Raw genomic sequence first — 19,976 nt, 5'->3', positions numbered from 1 at the left:
GGCCCAGACACAAGAAATGCAGACGAGCTGAAGGCCACGTTCAGAGCAACCTGGGCTCTCATACCACCTGAGCAATGCAAGAGGACCTGATCGACGCCACCTGCCACGACCCGGCACTAGCTGCAGTACTTCAGGCAAAAGGCGCCCCAACTAAGAATTACTGAGTGCTTGTACATGCCTCCACTCTTGTCTTTTTTAATACTTTTCACTTGGCCATGGATTTCTGAACAATCTTTCTTTGCTCTGTGGTTCTAAAATGATATATTTAAGTTTTTGAGATATGAACATTTGATATTCAGTAGCCATGTTGCTTGCCCTACTAGTTCATCATCAAAATTAAATGAAATAAAACATTGGAACAGACAGGTCTGTGTGTAATGAATGAATATAATAAACAAGTTTCCACTTTGATGGACATTATTGAAATAAATCACCTTTCTTTTTGATTGATATTCGTAATTATATGGCAAGCACCTGTATGACCATTACAAGGCGTATGCTATAAGGCCATTGTTGGTTGTTGTCTATTTTTGTCTTAGGACCCTTATACTTTGTTTCTGGTCAACAACCTGTACTAATTAGAAGCTGAAAAATAAAACAAACTACTCGCTTGTATTGTGTGAACTTGCCACAACTTGATAAGTTGATCTGTGTTTTTAGTAATAGTTATTTCGTAATTATATAAATATTTTTGATGTAATTAAAATCTAATTCTTCTTAATACTAAAAATACTACTAAATCAGTGTTTCCCACAGCATTCACTCGATGTGTGGCTGTAGGGCAATAACCCACCCCAGTAGATAAATATGCAAGATTATTTTTCTGACCAGCAGGAGCGCTATTAGAGAGGGAGAGATAGAGGTTCTACGGCGATACCAAAAGCAGCGCTGAGCTCACGAGACGGCTGATTTATCAGGCATGAACAATGAACAAAGACCCATTGGAAAACTTTCTCAAACCAGTCGGTTTTTTCTTCTGAACTACTGTATAAAAAGCACCAGTGGGCGGGAGTTATATTATGCTTTTGGAAAACAGTTGCACAGCATGCTGGCACCTGATGATTTATTCAGCCGAAGTACACAAAAGCCTTTTGAAAATCTATTGGTGGCGGTCCAGTTTTGATATAGTGGTGGCCGCCACACTAAATCCTGTCTGTGTATGCGGTTGCCGAGTGTACCAGGCGGCCCCAAAAGGCAGTTCACACAGGAGCGATGTACAATCCACAGTCTTTCTGGACAGCCAAAAAGAAAGCGGCCCACGCATGAGGTGGCCAAGTCAGGACCATACAATAACTATGAACTATGTAAACAGTCAACCACGGAAAACGACGAACTTCGCTCGTAGCCACAGAGCATAAACTGAAGTTTCATGTAGGGTTAACAGTGTTGCATAGACCCTATACGGCGAACCAATGGCTGCGCACGGCACGCCGTCCCAGGCGCCAAGTCGAAGGTCCCCGCGGGACTCTGCAGCGAGAATCGATGCCCGCAGAGAGAGAGGGGTTCCGCTCGAGTCTGGGTCACCGCGTCCTGTTCAGGGCCACAGCGGAGAAGAACTGACCTAGGAAGAAGCCAGAAGGTCCAGAGCGTGACAGAGAAGGGCTTCCGGCCGAACGTCGCACACACAGTGGACCAGGACCAGGACCTTGAGCAGGCAGGCGCATAAGAGATGCGAAAATCAGGCCTTGCTAGCTTAGCCTGTAAACTGACAAGAGACAGAGAAAGCGAAGAGATAGTCACTCAGTAGAGACTCCGGGAACCCAGGGGGACAGGTGAGCGGATAGGGTGGAGATATTATGTGAATGGGACAGTTGGGACTGAATGAGGCTAAGTGATGGTGTAGTGAAGGATGAGTGGTGTAAGCTGGGACACAAAGAGGGAGACGAGAGAAGGGAGGAACCGGATAATGACAGTATGCAATTATATTTATTTAAATGTCAAGATATTATTATTCTTAAATGTATATTAATGTGTGTCAGTCTTTAATTGTTAGTATTTTGTGTCTCTTTTCTTATTGGAAAACAGCAAAATGCATTAGATAGGGAACATAATTCTGAAGTAATATTGCACTTTATTAGTGAGAAAATGGCTTGTTAGCTATTAATAAATTCAGGGAGATTTTGGGGGGGGAATATTAGTATATAAATCATTGTTAGGATAGACCAAGGGCTTGTTTGCTAATGTCTTTTTCAGCCAATTAATGTTTGTGAGAATATTGGCTATTCTAACTATTTATGTCTACTTAAATAAATTCACACAGTGTACGGGAACTTATCAAGTGTTGCAATTCACACAATACAAGCTATAGTTTGTTTTATTTTAGCTAATTAGCTACAGTGTTAGGACCGGAAAAAGTAAGAAAGTATTTGAGTATATAAACTTATATCAAAATAAAATAGTGATAAAAAGAACTAAAAAAATAAATAGTGAATTTTGGTTAACCAAAATATGAAGTCATTTCTCAAACTTTTTTTTTTGTGAATTGTAATTTTAACACTATGCGGCCTTTACATTTTGTCCTTATGGGTTATTTCTCAGGCAAAATTTAATGTTCAAATTAAAATTGCATTTTTAATTAACTCATTCTTAATAAGCTAAAAAACATATTTATAACTATATGTTGATGTCTCTTGAGCATTGGGTATGCCTATTAAAAGGGCTGCCTTACACCTAACTCAATCTGACACGTTCGTCACAGGTGAAAAAAAAAATCAATAAACAATTTAAAAACATTACTAGTGCCATCTCCTATATCTCAAACTTTTCATTTTCAAACTTTTCGTACAGAGAGTGTCCAAGAGAACAAACAAAGGGAGACAACGAGGTAGCGGCAAAAATATTGCAGCGGTCATTGATTGTTTCATATATGCCCCCATGGAATGGAGGGTGGCCCAGGGAAACAAACCTGTGAATAACACTTGATGTTAAAATGTTTTGCAAACTATTATGTTCCAATTAAACGTATGAATAAATCAACATACTATCAAAATATTTTTGAGTCTCTTTGTCATTTTCAGCTAAAAAACCACACAAAACTTATGGATTCCAGTTTCAGATATAAGTTAACAAAACCTTTGTTGTTTTTGCTAATGTATTGAATTGAATAATGGTGTTTGCCTCACATGGCTAGATCTTGACCCTTTGTCCGATCTATTGTTACACTTTCTCGGTAGGCTAGTCGTTGTTGTTTTTTCCCCCTCTGCTGGTGGATTTTTTATTTTCCATGAAATTTCTGGCTCTGTTAACTGTTATGTTCATGCAAAAAGAACCATACTCACCATATCTTTCTTTAAGTGGAATTGGTTGACATCGGATGATTTCATTTTCAAACTGAAATGCACGTTCTTACTCAATGTTGGAGGTTGGAATCACAGTCTGATGTGGTTCTGGGGTCGTCATTTGACAGAAAAAAAAATGGAGAGATAGTAAATCATTTACTGACTTTGTTAGGAGTTGATACACATGGATTTTAATGACAGGTTGTATGGGATTTTTATTCTAATTTAAAAACAGAGGAATATACACAGATTACTAAAGCCTCTGTTTTTGGAGCGTTTTGAAAAAACCACCCCAACAAAAATAAAAGGCCTGGCCTGCTTAAAGTGACTGGGAGAGTTTTGAGGAGTTGTAATATCAGTCTTTTATTTTTCCAGCCTCGTTGAAATGACAGAGAGTCACCTGCAGTGGGAAAAAGTCGAATATCCAGCAGACACATTATTAATATGCTGAGGATACAGGGTGCTAACGCCTGTTACCCAAAGATTTCTAAAAACTTTCTTTGATGGTCTTAAGTAATTCTAATTTTCTGAGATATGAATTTGATTTTTTCCCCTTAGTGTCATTTAAAATCCTCAAAATTAAAAGAAATAAACATTTGGAATATATCAGTCTGTGTGAAATGAATAAATTTAAAATATACAAGTTTCACTTTTGAATGGAATTAGTGAAATAAATCAATTTTTTGAAAATTTTTAAATGCCCAGCACCTGTATGCCATTACGTATTTTTAAGGCCTTTGTTTTGTTGTTTTTTTTTGTCTTATGGCCCCTTTATATTGTTTCTGTCCTAACACGTACTAATAGCTAAAAAAAAAAAAAATAATAGTTGTATTGTGTAAATTTGCAAAATTGATAATTGATCTTTTTTTTTTAAAATAGTTATTTCGATTATATAAATATTTTATGTAATTAAAAATATAATTCTTCAATAAAAAATACTACTAATCGGGTTTTTCCCAAGCCTTACATCTATTTGTGGCGCACTCCCCCCCCCCCTATATAAATATGAATTATTTTTGCCAGCAGGATGCGCTATTAGAGAGGGAGAGTAGAGGTTTCCCCGGGCGTATACAAAGACCCTTAGCTCCAAACGCTGTTTTATCAGGCATGAAAATGAAAATGAATTAAAAAAATTTTCAAACCAGTCGGTTTTTCTTCTGAAATACAGTGATAAAAAAAAACACCAGTGGCGTTTTTGATTTTAAAACATGCAGTCCCTATGACCAACGGAAAAAGCCTTTTGGAAAACTTTTTGTGGCGGCCGTTTTGATATTGTGGTCCCCACAAATAACCAATGTATGTGTTATGGTAGAAAGGGCCCAAAAGGCAGATTCAAAAACCCACAAGTTTAAGGAAAAAGGAATCACTGAACAATAAGGAACATAAATCAAATTGAGGAAAAAAGTCAAAAGAAATCTTCGTAGACACAGAGCAAAACTGAAGGTAGCAGATACAAAATTTTAACACATGATGCCGGGGGCCCCCCAGGGGAGAAGGTCCCCGAGGAGACGCAGCGAAGCTCCCCCCAAAAGAGAGGGTTCCGGGTGGTCACCCTCCCGTTCAGGGGCCAAAAGGTTTAATAGGCAGAGCAGAGTAAAGAGGGAAAAAGTAAGGTTCCAGACAATCCCCAGGGAAAGGGCAAGACTTACAGGACGGGGTAAAAGATGCTAATCGCATTGATAGCTTAGAATAAACTGACAAAGAGACAGAGAAAGAGAAGGTTAGTAATAGTAGGATCAGGGGAAAAGGTGGAACAGGTGAGAGGATAGGGTGGAGATAAATGTGAATGGGAACAGTTGGTACTGATGAGGCTAATTGATGGTGTAGTGAATGAGTGTGTAGTGTGACCACAAGAGGGAGACAGAGAGGGAGGAACCCGGATCATGACAGTATGCTAATTATTATTATTTTAAATGTCAATATTATTATTTTAAATGTATATTAATTGTGTGTCAGTTCTTTATTGTAATATTTAGTGTCTCTTTTTCTTATTGGAAACAGCAAATGCTTTAGAATAGGAACATAATCTGAAGTAATACTGCATTTATTAGTGAGAAATGTGCTTGTTAGCTATTAATAAATTCAGGGAATGGGGAATATTTAGTATATAAATCATTTGTTAGTATAGAACAAGTGCTTTTGTGTAACTGTTTTTTAGCAAATTTAAATGTCTGTGATGAAATGCCTATTCTATATTTATATTTATTCTATTTATATTTATTCTATATTTCATACTTATAAACTACACATTCACACAGTGTACTGAGAACTTATCAAGTGTGCAATTCACACAATACAAGCTATTAGTTTGTTTTATTTTTAGCTAATTAGTACAGTGTTAGGACAGAAACAAGTATAAAGTATTTTGATATATAAATTTATATCAAATAAATAGTTATAAAAAGAATAAAAATAAATATTGTAGAATTTTGGTAACCAACTATGAAGTATATTTCTAAAACTACTTTTTGTAATGTACTTTTAACACTATGATGGCTTTACATTTTGTCGTAGGGTTATTTCTCAGTCAAAGATTTAATGTTCAATTAAATTGCATTTAATTAACTAATCTTATGTAATAAGATTAAAAAAACACTATTTATAACTATATTGTGATGTATATTGTTAGCATGGGATGACATATAAAAGGGGCCTGCCTACACTAATCAATCTGTACACTGTTCTCACAGGTGAAAAAAATAAATAAACAATAAAAACATCACTAGTGCATCATATCCTATATTTCTCATAACTTTTCATTTTCAAATTTTCTTACAGAGAGTGTCCAGAGAACAACAAAGGAGACGAAGGCAAATATTGCAGCGGTCATTGCCTTTCGTTTAATATATGCCCCAGACATGGAGGTGGCAGGAAAAAACCTGTGAATAAAACTGATGTTAAAATGTTTTGAAAAATATTATGTTCCAATAATGTTATTAATAAATCAAATATAATAAAAATATTTTTGATCTCTTTGTCATTTTCAGATAAAACCACCCAAAAATTATGGATTCCAGTTTCAGATTAAGTTAACCTGTTGTTTTTTGCTAATGTCTTGAAATGAATAATTTGGTGTTGCCTCACATTGGATCTTGACCTTTGTCCGATCTATTGTTACACTTTCTCGGTAGGCTATGTCGTTGTTGTTTTTTCCCCCTCTGTATGGTGATTTTTATTTTACATGAAATCTCTGGCTCTGTTAAAGGTTTATGTCATGCCAAAAGAATCCATACTAACCATATCTTTCTTTAAAGTTGGAATTGGTTTTTGACATCTTGGATTTGATTTCATTTTCAACCGAAATGCAACATCTTACCAACGTTGGAGATTGACATCAGTCTGACGTTGGGTTCTGGGTAGTCTTTGACAGAAAATGGAGAGATAGTAAATAATTTACTGACTTTGTTAGGAGATTTGATACACATGATTTTAATGACAGGTGTATGGATTTTTATTCTAATTTAAAAACAGAGGAATATACACAGATTGATAAAGCCTCTGTTTTGAGAGTTTTGAAAACCACCCAACAAAATAAAAGTCCTGAGCCTGATAAAGTGACTGGGAGAGTTTTGAGGAGTTGTAATATCAGTCATTTTATTTTTCAGACCTCGTTGAAATTACAGAGAGTACCTGCAGTGTGGAAAAAGTCGATATCCAGGCAGACACATTATTAAATATGCTGATGATACAGTGGTGCTAAGCCTGTTAAAACAGGGTGATACAGAGCAGGGGCCCATTCTGAACTATTTTTTGGATTGGTGTGAGAGGTCTTATTTACAAATGAAGGTTTTCAAGACTAAAGACATGACAATAGAATTTTATAACTCTGTTGATATCCAATCTAAAATAGTTATTGCAGATAAAGAAGTTGAAGGTCAGCTCATACAAGTACTTGGGTACAGTTATTGATGATAAACTGAGCTGGGTGGAAAACACAAGCCTTGTTATATCAAAGGCACCTAAACGGTTATATTTACTGAGGAATCTTAAGTCCTTTGATGTGGATAAATCTATTTTGATAATGTTTTATAGACCTTTTATTGAAACGGTCTTGACTTTTGCTATGATTTGTTGTTTTTTTTGGAACATGTTAAAAGTAGATCCCGTAGAAATTGATCTTTGGGGTCAGAGTCCAGGCTCGGCAGAGGGGAGTATCTGCTATGTGTGGAAAAGTCCAAGGAATCTTTGCGATCTTAGAGATAACTCACTTTGTACTCAAACTAACCCTTCCCTCGGGAGATACAGAGCCCTAACTTTTTTTTAAAAGCAGTCTTATTGAAAAATTCTTAAAAACATAAAGAAAAAAGGTGTACTATGATTGGGGAACTTTTTTAGTATATGAAAATGGACATGTTAATGCCGGGTTTTGTTTTTTGTTGGTGGTCTTCTTCTTCGCAGTTTTGTCCCGATGTTTTATAAATTTTTGCTGTTTGTGGGTTGATGAGGAAAAATTGCCCTGGGGGGAAAAATAAAGATTACTACAAATTTGCTTTATTCTTTGAGACCCCCTCTTCATTTTATAAAATGAGGAGTCAGAATGTATAAATAACTTTAGTTTTTATCCTTTAGGATTTAATGCTAATGTACCCCCTGTTTTTCCCTTTAAACCCCTAAAGTCTTTGACAAAACCATTTGAAAAGCCTTACAATAAGGGACTTAAACTCGACATAATGGTTTTGATTGCATTTCTGGCGTAAATTAAAACAATGAAAAAAAAGCTTTTCAGGAAAACCCATAAAAATGTCAAATACAACAGATCAAAAAAGAGAGTATATTAGATCAAAAGTACGAAAGGTTGTCCGGATGAAACTTCAGTTCTGGAGGCCACATCCTGCGGGTTTCGTTCCCACTTGCCCAACACATATTTCCCAAAATTTAAATTGATTATAGCTGGTCGATGCGTTTAATCGGGGTTTGGGAACTAAACTCTGCGGGTGTGGCCCCCAGGAATTTTTTCAGGGGTTGAATGGGGGTTGTTAAGTACTGTTATTAAATGTGTAGAGGAAATCAAGCATGACAAGTGGGGGAGATGCTCTGGTTCCGCATCGCATTAACAACATCTATCGGAAAACATGAGAAAGAAAAAATTAAAAGCCTTGAAGGACATGGGATTCTGCTGGTCAGGAGCCCATAAGGGATTTGGGAAAAGAAGTTCTGAGCTATCAATAAAGTTCAATAATGTTTTAAACCATTCCTGGGGTCATGTCCTGCAAGGTTATCCAACCACTCAAAAAAAAACCCACCTGGAAAATTTTAAATCAAAGAGCTGAATTGGTTAGGTGGTTTATGGGGTTGGAGTGAAACTGAAATCTGCAGTGGGCCCCCAGGCAGGACTGGACACCCCTGATCTATTGGTAGAGTGAAAATAAAATTTAATTCCCTTTCCTGTTTGTGCACTTTTTTTGTTTCAAAAATACAGTGTTTTTTAAGTTCTTTTTAAATTTTATTAACACAGCTATGCCAAACTAGAGAAATGAAAAAGTGATTTTTTGCATTAAGCTGGTTGAATAGTCTTTCCCTCTGAATAAAAGACCAGTTTGGGAATTGGTACAAACGTCACTGAAAGTAATTGCTAAGTTAAACAATAAAAATGTAATCGCTCCCCGAGTGCAGTCCAAATTATAATTGAGGGCCGTTAGAATGTTTTTGCAGTTTTTTGGGGGAATGTTTAAGTTTTGGTTATTTTGTCTGGCAGTTTTCCTTGACGGGTTCATAGAGCTTCAAAAACCCACGTGCAGATTTTGAATGGGGTTTTATCGGGAAAAACAGCGTTTCCAAAAAAAATTTCAGCAATTTCTAGGAATTATTTTCAGTAAGCCATTTTTTGTGATTTATAAAATTGTCCGTGTCGGTTTGTGTATCCCCGGGGTGGCTAGAGGTCCACTTCCCCAATGAACCCCCCCTTAGGAACTACATTTCCCCCCAAGCCCTTGGGGTTTTTATACTGTTCTTTTATTAGCTGTTCCCCCTTTTTATTTTTTGCCCCGTTAAAAAAACCTTTTTGGGTTTGTCCCTTGTTATGCACCCTTTGTTTTGGGCACCTTTTTTTCTGGTCCCCCAAACTGATGTGGGTTCTGTTTTGGCTGCTTCCTTGGATTTTGGGCCTTTTTGGGTGGATTTATTTTTTGGATACCCCCCAATAAAAACCCGCTTTTGGATCTACTGTTTGTGTGGTGTGTGACAACGCTGGACTAACGCTACATTTAAAAAAGTTAATGTTCTCATTCCCTTGTAATCAGATGGACCAAACAGTGTAACTTTTAAAATCAATTAAATAATGGAAAAATTTTAGTTCGTTCTTTTTAGTTAATATTTTTTAGGAGGTTTTGGACTAAATAATGGCAATAAAAATACCATTATTTACCATTTAAAAAAATTATATTTTTAATATGCTTAGAATTTATATTACAATTTGTGTAGTATTTAGGGTTAAAATACAGAAAATACGTTTTTAAATTCAAGTGCAAAGAGGTAAATTAAAGGCATTGATTTCAATAAAAACAACAGTTCATTAAATGCCATGGTTTAACCACTAAATGCCCATATACATAAAATTAATGGAGTTTGCAAATGTGATATTGATTTAGTACAACAGTTCATTAAACAAGAAGTTAATACTAAGTGTCTTACATTGTCTGATTATAGAACTATTGCCTGGTTTTGCTCTATTTCGTGTGGAAAATAGTTTCAAACAGTCACAGCTCAGCCACTGCGCATCTCCATTCAAACACAGCATTGATTTGTTTATAAATGAATGTGCGTTTATCTGATTCAGTTACCCATTCATAAAGACAGGCCCTGTCCCAAATGGCACCCTAAACCCTCACAGTCTTCCTCGGAGTCTGCAGTTTGACTGTAGTGTAGAAGTCTGCTGTGGAGCTTGGATCGCGGGCGCTTGCAAGCACCCTTCTGAACACTAAAATGACAAATGGGACACCCTACGATCTCATGGACTTAACAGACACATGCACGCAGCGGCCATTGTAAGTGCGTAAGAACACAAGTGCACATGAAGTGTTCCATTTGAGACAGGGCCACAACAATCGCTTGCTTTATTCCTGAATGAATCAGCCGTTCGAACGAATCGATTGAATGAATGATTCAGTGATAAAATCAGTGACTTGCCTCCACCTACTGGCAGCGTTAGTTTCATTTTAAAGTATTTTTCTGTTATTTAAATAATTTAATGTTTCTATATTCAAAATGTTATATTTAAAACATTAACCTAAACATGAATTTATTAATTTAATTGCACTCATGCCGCCTCTGAGGCTCATTTAACATCTGAAATACACCTACAGCCACTTTGTGTTCTTCTGTGCCATCTCTGTAGTACAAATCATTATTTTAATACTGTTTTAAATTTTGATTGGTAACTTTTTTTATTAAACTTATTAATATACATGTTTTATTAGGGCTGTCAAATGATTAATCACGATTAATCACATCCAAAATAAAAGTTTTGTTTACATAATATATGTATGTGTACAGGGTATATTATTATGTATATATAAATACACACACATAATTATGTATTTAGAAAATATTTACATGTATATACATTTATATATTTATATTCTTATATTTTATATTATATATAAATATATTTAATATATAAACATAACATATTCATATAAAAAAAAAAAAATAAACACAGTAAACACACATTTAAGATTAAAAAAAACATTTTTTTTTATTTTTATATTATGTAAACAAAACTTTTTTTTTGTATGTGATTAATCGTGATTAATCATTTGACAGCCCTAGTTTTTATTCTTTTTAATTAAAAATTTTAAAAAGCTTATAAATATATATATTTTTTGAATTTGACAAAAGATTACATACTTTTAATAAAAATGCCATTACAAAGGTAAAAAAAAATTCCCTGTAAATCACTTTAAGGAGTCAAATATCATATAATGGGAAGGCTAATTTTTGATCATTGATAAGATGATGCTCCTGAAATTTTTGACTGTGCTCCTAAAAAGAAGAGTAAGAGTGAAGCCCTGTTCAAGTAAGCTAGATATGTGCAGATGCTGCGCAGTTAAGCTGTATTTAATATATCATAATAACTCATAAGTTCAGTATTTGCACTAAATCACGCACAGATTTGGTTTACATGAACTTCCAAAAGAATTAATGAGTGAGCAATTTATTAAAAGTAAGCTGCCAAATTGTCTAGTGATTTGACAGCGTTACCCACCACAGATGATTTTTACTTGCAGTTGGCGGTGTTAATTTCAAACCCTGATTATATCACATTGTGAGTGTATATTAGCACTGTTTGTTGTTGTGGGTGGCTCTGGCTCGAGTTTTTGATCCACAGCCACAAACTAGGTGTTCTTGGAGGTTCACATCGAGCAAAGATGAACGACACGACAACCCGTGCCAGTCAGGCGCATGGCGATTTTAACTCATAGTGCCGTTCGTTTAAGTGCAATATTATTCTTCTCATCGCTTGCTTAAAATGCTACACGCGCCGGTTGTGTCTAGCCAGCAAAGCAAACTCAAACACACCCGAAGCTCACAGTGGATTTCCTGCGTTGGTTGGAAATTCATCTCCAGAGTTTCTTTGAGAGAGAGCTTTTCACCGCGATCATTTTTGAAAAAAACTTGGCCACAGCAAAACGTCAAAGTCTAAGTTTTTTTAACCTGCCCGAAATATATTACCTATGATACTAGTGAAATGTACTTCTAAAATAGAATAATTTTGTATGATATCATTCAACCCAAATATTTTAATCTATGTTTTACAAGTTTCCTGTTCATGCACCATGTAATTTGACAAAAATAAAATGCGCATGTTTTCGTCGTGAATGTACCATTATTATATTTTATTACCTGCATTGTATTTCAAAATGTATGGTAGATGTGTTTATTACTCCTTACTCCGTTGATGGTGCTCTCTGTCTAGAGTATGTTGTTTTGGATAGCACCGTGTTGGAAATGCGAATAAGAAGGTTCAGTTAACCTCATAGTCACGGTTAACTGGGTCTCTTTGAATTATTGAAATACAATGTTCAATAAAGATCACATGTTATTCAGAAGAAAACCATGGATCATTGAGCCTCCTATCCCCCCACAGTCTGGTTTCGAAGGAATCTGGCGGAAAATGCTGAATGTGGATTCAAAAGGTTTTGACCTGATCTCATTGGCAACTGCATTAAAGAGAAGAGTGACAAAGTAAAGTGTGCAACATTTCTTCACATGGCTGGAGATGATGCAATAAAGGTATTTAATACCATGGACTTTGATGATGATGTGGATGATTTTGAAGTGCTCAAACAAAAGTTTAGAGAGTACTGCGAGCCAAGAAAGAATATTACGTATCTGAGGCATATGTACAGGACTGAACGAAACCATTGATGCATACGTGACTGACTTGAAAAATAAGGTGAAAGACTGTGAATTTGCATTAACTGATGACTTGATTAAAGATTGCATTGTTTGTGGTGTTAACAGTGACACCGTGAAAGCTATGCTTCTTAAGGAAACAGATTTGAACCTAGCAAAGGCTGTGGATATCTGTCATGTCAATGAAGTAACAGAAAGCCATATGAAAGTGCTGCATGAAGAAGCAGAAGTGGCGGTGAACAAAATCATGAAAACCAAGTCAACTGACATACAGGCGAATTTCAAGCACACAGGGAAAGAGAAGGAAGAATGCACAAGATGTGTTTACGTACATGAGCCAAGGACGTACCATGCAAACTGTGCTCGCGAAAGAACCATTTTAGCCATATGTGCAAAACACCAAAACAAAAAGGCAAACTGAGAAAAGTGGAGAAAAAAGTCCATGAGATAGAACAAGAAACTGCATCTCAGACGCAATTGTTTGTTCCAAACCTGATTAGAAAAGAGCTCTTGGCGATTGTCTCTGCGCTGCCGAGCATTCTCAATCAGTATGTCTATGGTAAGACGGTACAAGTGGAGCAGATCATAACCCCTGGAGACGTGTTCAGCTGCAAGTCTGGCAAAGAGTTGTACTAGCATACACGCTGAATCGAGCATATACCTGACAGACAATCCCAAGCCACTCCTGTAGATGAGGTTACAAGTTCTGTTTCCGTTTGTTTGCCAAGTTCAAAAGGAATCTGAATACATTCAGAACTGCAGCGCAGAAAGGAAGAGGTGTTGCAAAATGGTCTGGACGTATTTTCAGTCAGGATAGCCTGCAATTATAAGCAGTTCCAGCAGACATAAGAAGTACTGGGACTTTCAAGAAGAACTTGCCTATTCCCGACAGTTTCCTCGTTAAGAACTGGCGAATGTTTGTACCACAAAAGGCTTGAGATCAGTACATGCTAGCGAATACAAGTAAAAGAGTTAGTCTTCACTGTGTTAGTTATATCCATCTATCTATCTATCTATATATATATATATATATATATATATATATATATATATACACAGTGGGTACGGAAAGTATTCAGACCCCCTTAAATTTTTCACTCTTTGTTATATTGCAGCCATTTGCTAAAATCATTTAAGTTCATTTTTTTCCCTAATTAATGTACACACAGCACCCCATATTGACAGAAAAACACAGAATTGTTGACATTTTTGCACATTTATTAAAAAAGAAAAACGGAAATATCACATGGTCCTAAGTATTCAGACCCTTTGCTCAGTATTTAGTAGAAGCACCCTTTTGATCCAATACAGCCATGAGTCTTTTTGGGAAAGATGCAACAAGTTTTTCACACCTGGATTTGGGGATCCTCTGCCATTCCTCCTTGAAGATCCTCTCAAGTTCTGTCAGGCTGGACGGTAAACGTTGGTGGACAGCCATTTTCAGGTCTCTCCAGAGATGCTCAGTTGGGTTTAAGTCAGGGCTCTGGCTGGGCCATTCAAGAACAGTCACGGAGTTGTTGTGAAGACAGTCCTTCATTATTTTAGCTGTGTGCTTAGGGTCATTGTCTTGTTGGAAAGTGAACCTTCGGCCCAGTCAGAAGTCCTGAGCACTCTGGAGAAGGTTTTCGTCCAGGATATCCATGTACTTGGCCGCATTCATCTTTCCCTCGATTGCAACCAGTCGTCCCGTCCCTGCAGCTGAAAAACACCCCCACAGCATGATGCTGCCACCACCGTGCTTCACTGTTGGGACTATATTGGACAGGTGATGAGCAGTGCCTGGTTTTCTCCACACATACCGCTTAGAATTAAGGCCAAAAAGTTCTATATGGGTCTCATCAGACCATAAAATCTTATTTCTCACCATCTTGGAGTCCTTCAGGTGTTTTTTCATGTGTCTTGCACTGAGGAAAGGCTTCCGTCGGGCCACTCTGCCATAAAGCCCCGACTGGTGGAGGGCTGCAGTGATGGTTGACTTTCTACAACTTTCTCCCATCTCCCGACTGCATCTCTGGAGCTCAGCCACAGTGATCTTTGAGTTCTTATTTACCTCTCTCACCAGGGCTCTTCTCTCCCGATAGCTCAGTTTGGCCGGACGGCCAGCTCTAGGAAGGGTTCTGGTCGTCCCAAACATCTTCCATTTAAGGATTATGGAGGCCACTGTGCTCTTAGGAACCTTAAGTCCAGCAGAATTTTTTTTGTAACCTTGACCAGATCTGTATCTTGCCACAATTCTGTCTCTGAGCTCTTCAGGCAGTTCCTTTGACCTCATGATTCTCATTTGCTCTGACATGCACTGTGAGCTGTAAGGTCTTATATAGACAGGTGTGTGGCTTTCCTAATCAAGTCCAATCAGTATAATCAAACACAGCTGGACTCAAATGAAGGTGTAGAACCATCTCAAGGATGATCAGAAGTAATGGACAGCACCTGAGATAAATATATGAGTGGCACAGCAAAGGGTCTGAATACTTAGGACCATGTGATATTTCCGTTTTTCTTTTTAATATATCTGCAAAAATGTCAACAATTCTGTGTTTTTCTGTCAATATGGGCTGCTGTGTGTACATTAATGAGGAAAAAATTAAACGATTTTAATAAAATGGCTGCAATATAACAAAGAGTGAAAAATTTAAGGGGGTCTGAATACTTTCCGTACCCACTGTATATATCTATCTATCTATCTATCTATCTATATATATATATATATATATATATATATATATATATATATATATATACGCATAATTATTAGCATTAGCATTATTTATTTATTTATTTTCTACTCAATCTACTAAAAAAAATTTATTCAAAAAAAAAAACAATAAAAATAAAAAAAACAATAAAGATGCGCCGAGTTCGGACGCCGTCCAGGTCGCTCCGCTTAGATTGTGTTTTTATTTACTTTTCCTTTCTCTTTTAACACATTCTACATACCGTCTGCACTTAGATTGTGTTTTTACACTTTATCCTCCAATCCATTGTGGCCCATTGAGATTCTCCGGAACGCCGAGATGAACCAATGGCCACTTGAATAACCACCCAAGGCGATGGATCAAGAAACACCGCGGGAAACGCGCTGGGATTTCGCAACAGACTGAGGAAAAGAGCACACAGTCCTCCTCTACCAAGCATTCTGCTTGCCAGTGTCCAGTCTCTGGAGAATAAGATGGACGATCTTAGTGCCAGGACAAGTTTTCAATGGGACATTAGGGACTGTAACATACTTTGTTTGTCTGAAACACTCACCACCACCTCCCCCCCGGACACTGCTGTAACGCCGTCTGATAACTTCTCTGTTTTACGGATGGACAGGACAGCTGAGGCCGGTAAATCCAAAGGTGGAGGAGTGTGTTTCATGATGAACAAGAAATGGTGTGACCCCAGGAATATCTCCACTCTGTCACGCTCCTTCTCGCCTCATCTGGAACATTTATCTATTATTTACCGCCCATTCTATCTTCCCCGGGAGTTTTCATTGATCATCGTTACTGCTGTCTACATCCCACCACAAGCTGACACCGGCTTGGCTTTGTCTAAGCTTCACGATGTGCTCAGAGGTTACATTAACAAACATCCTGACGCTGCTGTTATCATCGCTGGGGACTTTAACAAAGCCAACCTCGGGCAAGTTATGCCTAATTTTTATCAACATGTTTCCTGTCCAACCAGAGGACCGAATACACTGGATCATTGCTACTCTCAGTTTAAGAATGCCTACAAAGCTCGCTCACTACTAGCTTTTGGCAAATCAGACCATGATGCCATTTTCCTCACACTGGAATATAAACAAAGGCTCGTTCAAGAACCCCCGGTGCAGAGGGTGGAGACGCGCTGGTCCGCCCACTCAGAAGCCATGCTACAGGCGGCTCTTGATGACGTAGACTGGGACATGTTTCGGGCAAGTTCATCTGACGTCAGCGAGTTCACGGATGTAGCATTAAGCTTTGTAAACACGCTAGCCGAACAAGCAACTGAAACAGTAACTATAAGGTCCTTCTCTAATCAGAAACCGTGGGTGGACAGAACAATCCGTGCAGCAGTAAACAAACGCACTGCTGCTTACAACGCTGGTCTTTTGTCGGGCAACATGAACGAATACAAAGCATTGTGCTATGCTCAGCAGTAAGAGCTGCCAAACACCGATACAGGGAACGAATAGAGTCTAATTTTCAGCTCAGTGACCCCCGATGCATGTGGCAGGGACTAAGGACCATCTGTGTCTTTGGAAATAAATCCTCTGCAGAGGTGAGAGCAGATCCGTTGCTGGCTGACGAGCTAAACTCTTTCTACGGCCGCTTTGAAAACAATCTAAGCAGCACGAGTCTGCCGATCAGCGCGTCAGGAAGCAGCAGTCAGAGCAGTGATAATCATGTGATCGCCATGTCTGAGGATGAGGTTCGGAGGGCTCTAAAGCGAGTGAAAGTCAGGAAAGGAGCCGGACCTGATGGGATTTCTGGCCGTGTTCTGCGGTCCTGAGCTGATCAGCTCGCTGGTTTGTTTACATCCATTTTTAATGAGTCTCTTGCTACATCGGTGGTTCCCACCTCCTTCAAAAAATCTGCCATCATCCCTGTGCCTAAGAACAATAAACCCTCTTGTCTGAATGACTATCATCCAGTTGCCCTCACATCAATAGTCATGAAGGTCTTTGAGGGACTGGTTAAAAACTTCATCAGCTCCTCCATCACGGATACTTTGGACCCTCTTCAGTTTGCTTATCACCCCAACAGATCCACTGATGATGCCATCTCTCACATCCTGCACTCTTCTCTCACACACATTGACAGCAATAACAGGAACTATGTAAGGCTGCTATTTATCGACTATAGCTCAGCTTTCAATACTATAGTCCCCATCAAGTTAGCTTCTAAACTCATAGACTTCGGCCTGAATTCTTCACTCTGCGACTGGATTCTTGACTTCCTCACTAGTAGACCTCAAGTGGTGAAAGTAGGCCAGTTCACCTCTAACTCCATCACCCTGAACGTAGGAGCCCCACAGGACTGTGTCCTGAGTCCTCTGCTCTACTCTCTCCACACACATGACTGCGTGTCTTCCCACAGCTCCACATCTATTATGAAATTTGCTGATGATACTGAACAAAAATATGCTAATTAAAAAAAAAAACTTTTTATCACTAAAAAAATAATGCCATTCTTTATACTTATCTACAATTGTGTTTAAAGTTTTTTCCACAAGTAATAAAATTTTGAAAAACAGTAAACAAGTTTCACCCAAATTTAATTTGTCTTTTGATTAATGAAATTTAAACACATTGTATTTTTTGTTAAATAAAGAGGATTTGCTATTAAAATTAAAACATGGAAGAAATATTGTGATTTATTTCTTTAAAAAATAGTTTTATTAATTTTTTCAACAGTAGTTGCAGTATCACATAAATTCTACTAAATAATATTAATATTTCTAGCACAATGCCTTTATGTAAAAATGAACTTTTATTTTGACGGGTTGCAGTGTTTCCCACAGCCTTACACTATACATGTATATGCAAATTCATTTCCTGCCAGCAGGAGGCGCTTTAAGAGCGGGAGAGATACAGGATTCTCCGGCGCTGAGCTCACAAACGCTGCCTTATCAAGCATTACATGCAAAATGAAATGAAAATGAAATCGAACATTTTCTAAATACAGTCTGTTTCCTTCTGAAATACAGTGATATAAAAACACCCGCATCGGTTTTTGATTTTGAAACGTGCAGTGCTCATGTTTATTCAATGAAGTCAAAGCCTTTTTGGAAAATCTATTTGTGGCGGTCAGTTTTGATTTTGTAATAAATCAATGTGTGGGAAACCCTGGGTTGCAGTGAATACCTTTAAATTGACACTGGTTTTACTCAAATGAAAGGGTAAAATGCTTGTGAAGTGACTCAGAACAGTTCTGGTGATGTTGTTTATGTATTTATGTCCTCACTGAGACGCAGATGCTGAAATTACTGCAAGCGTCACGCGCTTCAGTCTCTGTAGTAAACAAACCCGCACGTCTCTGCCATTCATTCATTCACACAGAGACGCGCAGAACACGCAGGATTCATATTTCAACCAACTTTTGAGCTTAACATTTACAGATACTGGTCCATATGGAGATTTGATTTGATTAATTTATGCTAACTTTGACAGATTCCGTGACTGTCCATATTAAAATATAAGTTTCATTTTCATGACTGGATTTTGAGATTCCATCTGCGTTTTCTGCTTCGTGGAAATCATAGCGCTGTATGCGTCAAGAACCGGGTTAATACCGAATTAATTCTCAGCTCTTCCCAGACCTTGCTGGTGGTTTAACTGGGTTATACTGTTTAAGAATAAAGCAGAACGTTTTAGTCAAAGTCCCTTTGTGTCCACAGTACATTGTGTGTAAAAGCTTGAACGTTCATATTCATATTCATGTCATTTCACAATTATGCCATCATTAATAACATACTGTTTATCAGTATTCCAAAAGACCAAGTCACTACTTTAGTTGAGGGGCCACACATGATGAAGTCATGAGAAGTTAATGCTTAGTTAATGATGGCTACTGTATTTGGATGTTAACAGAATTCACATGATATGTGCTGTGATTGGCCAATGTTAAGGTCTGTCTATTTATCCACTATGAAGAAGAAATGAACATGCTTGATAACTCATATCATATTTAATGAAAAACATTAGTTCTCACATTAACTGATATACTGTTCTAGCCTGTATGCATGCATGAGTAATGTGGATTTTTGTATATTCCTTTAATAATTAAAAAAAAGTCCTGCATGCACGAAATAATGCTTTTTTGAATCATGTACCATAAGCATAGCTTTATCCACAATGTATAGTGAAGACCTTGTTTTTTGTGAACAAAGAAAACATCATGATCATGTGTAATAAATCATAAATCATGATGTACTCAACTTACTTAATGTCTTAATTAAGGTGTTGTTCATTCATGAAGTCATTAATGAAAGACTATGAGCTCATGTTAGTTCTGATAATTCATGAGATATTAATGCATGAAGTAATGTATAATTCACACATTAATTTATGCATTAATTCATGGTAATTGTGTACCCTTACCGTAAAGTGTTACCCTTTATTTTTACTCGTTCATTAGGAATCTATGTCGCTCAGGGTGCCCTGAGACGACTGTTCTACATGTGCCCCAAGATCACAAACTTGCCAGTCCTAAACATTAGCCAGAGGTAATGACTTATACTATTTAATAGGTCACCTATGCTTTCCATTCTTTAAATAGTGTTTCTGTTTAGTCCCCCTCAGTTACCCATGTACAACTTAGTTAAAGCTCAAAACAATAATCAGCGGTTATGCTAGCACTATCTGTCTAGCCCCCC

The sequence above is a fragment of the Cyprinus carpio genome, unplaced genomic scaffold (genome assembly GCF_018340385.1).
Source record: "Cyprinus carpio isolate SPL01 unplaced genomic scaffold, ASM1834038v1 S000000168, whole genome shotgun sequence".
NCBI classification, from domain to species: domain Eukaryota; kingdom Metazoa; phylum Chordata; class Actinopteri; order Cypriniformes; family Cyprinidae; genus Cyprinus; species Cyprinus carpio.
The sequence above is the reverse complement of the archived record's forward strand: the minus strand, read 5'-3'. Positions refer to the sequence as shown.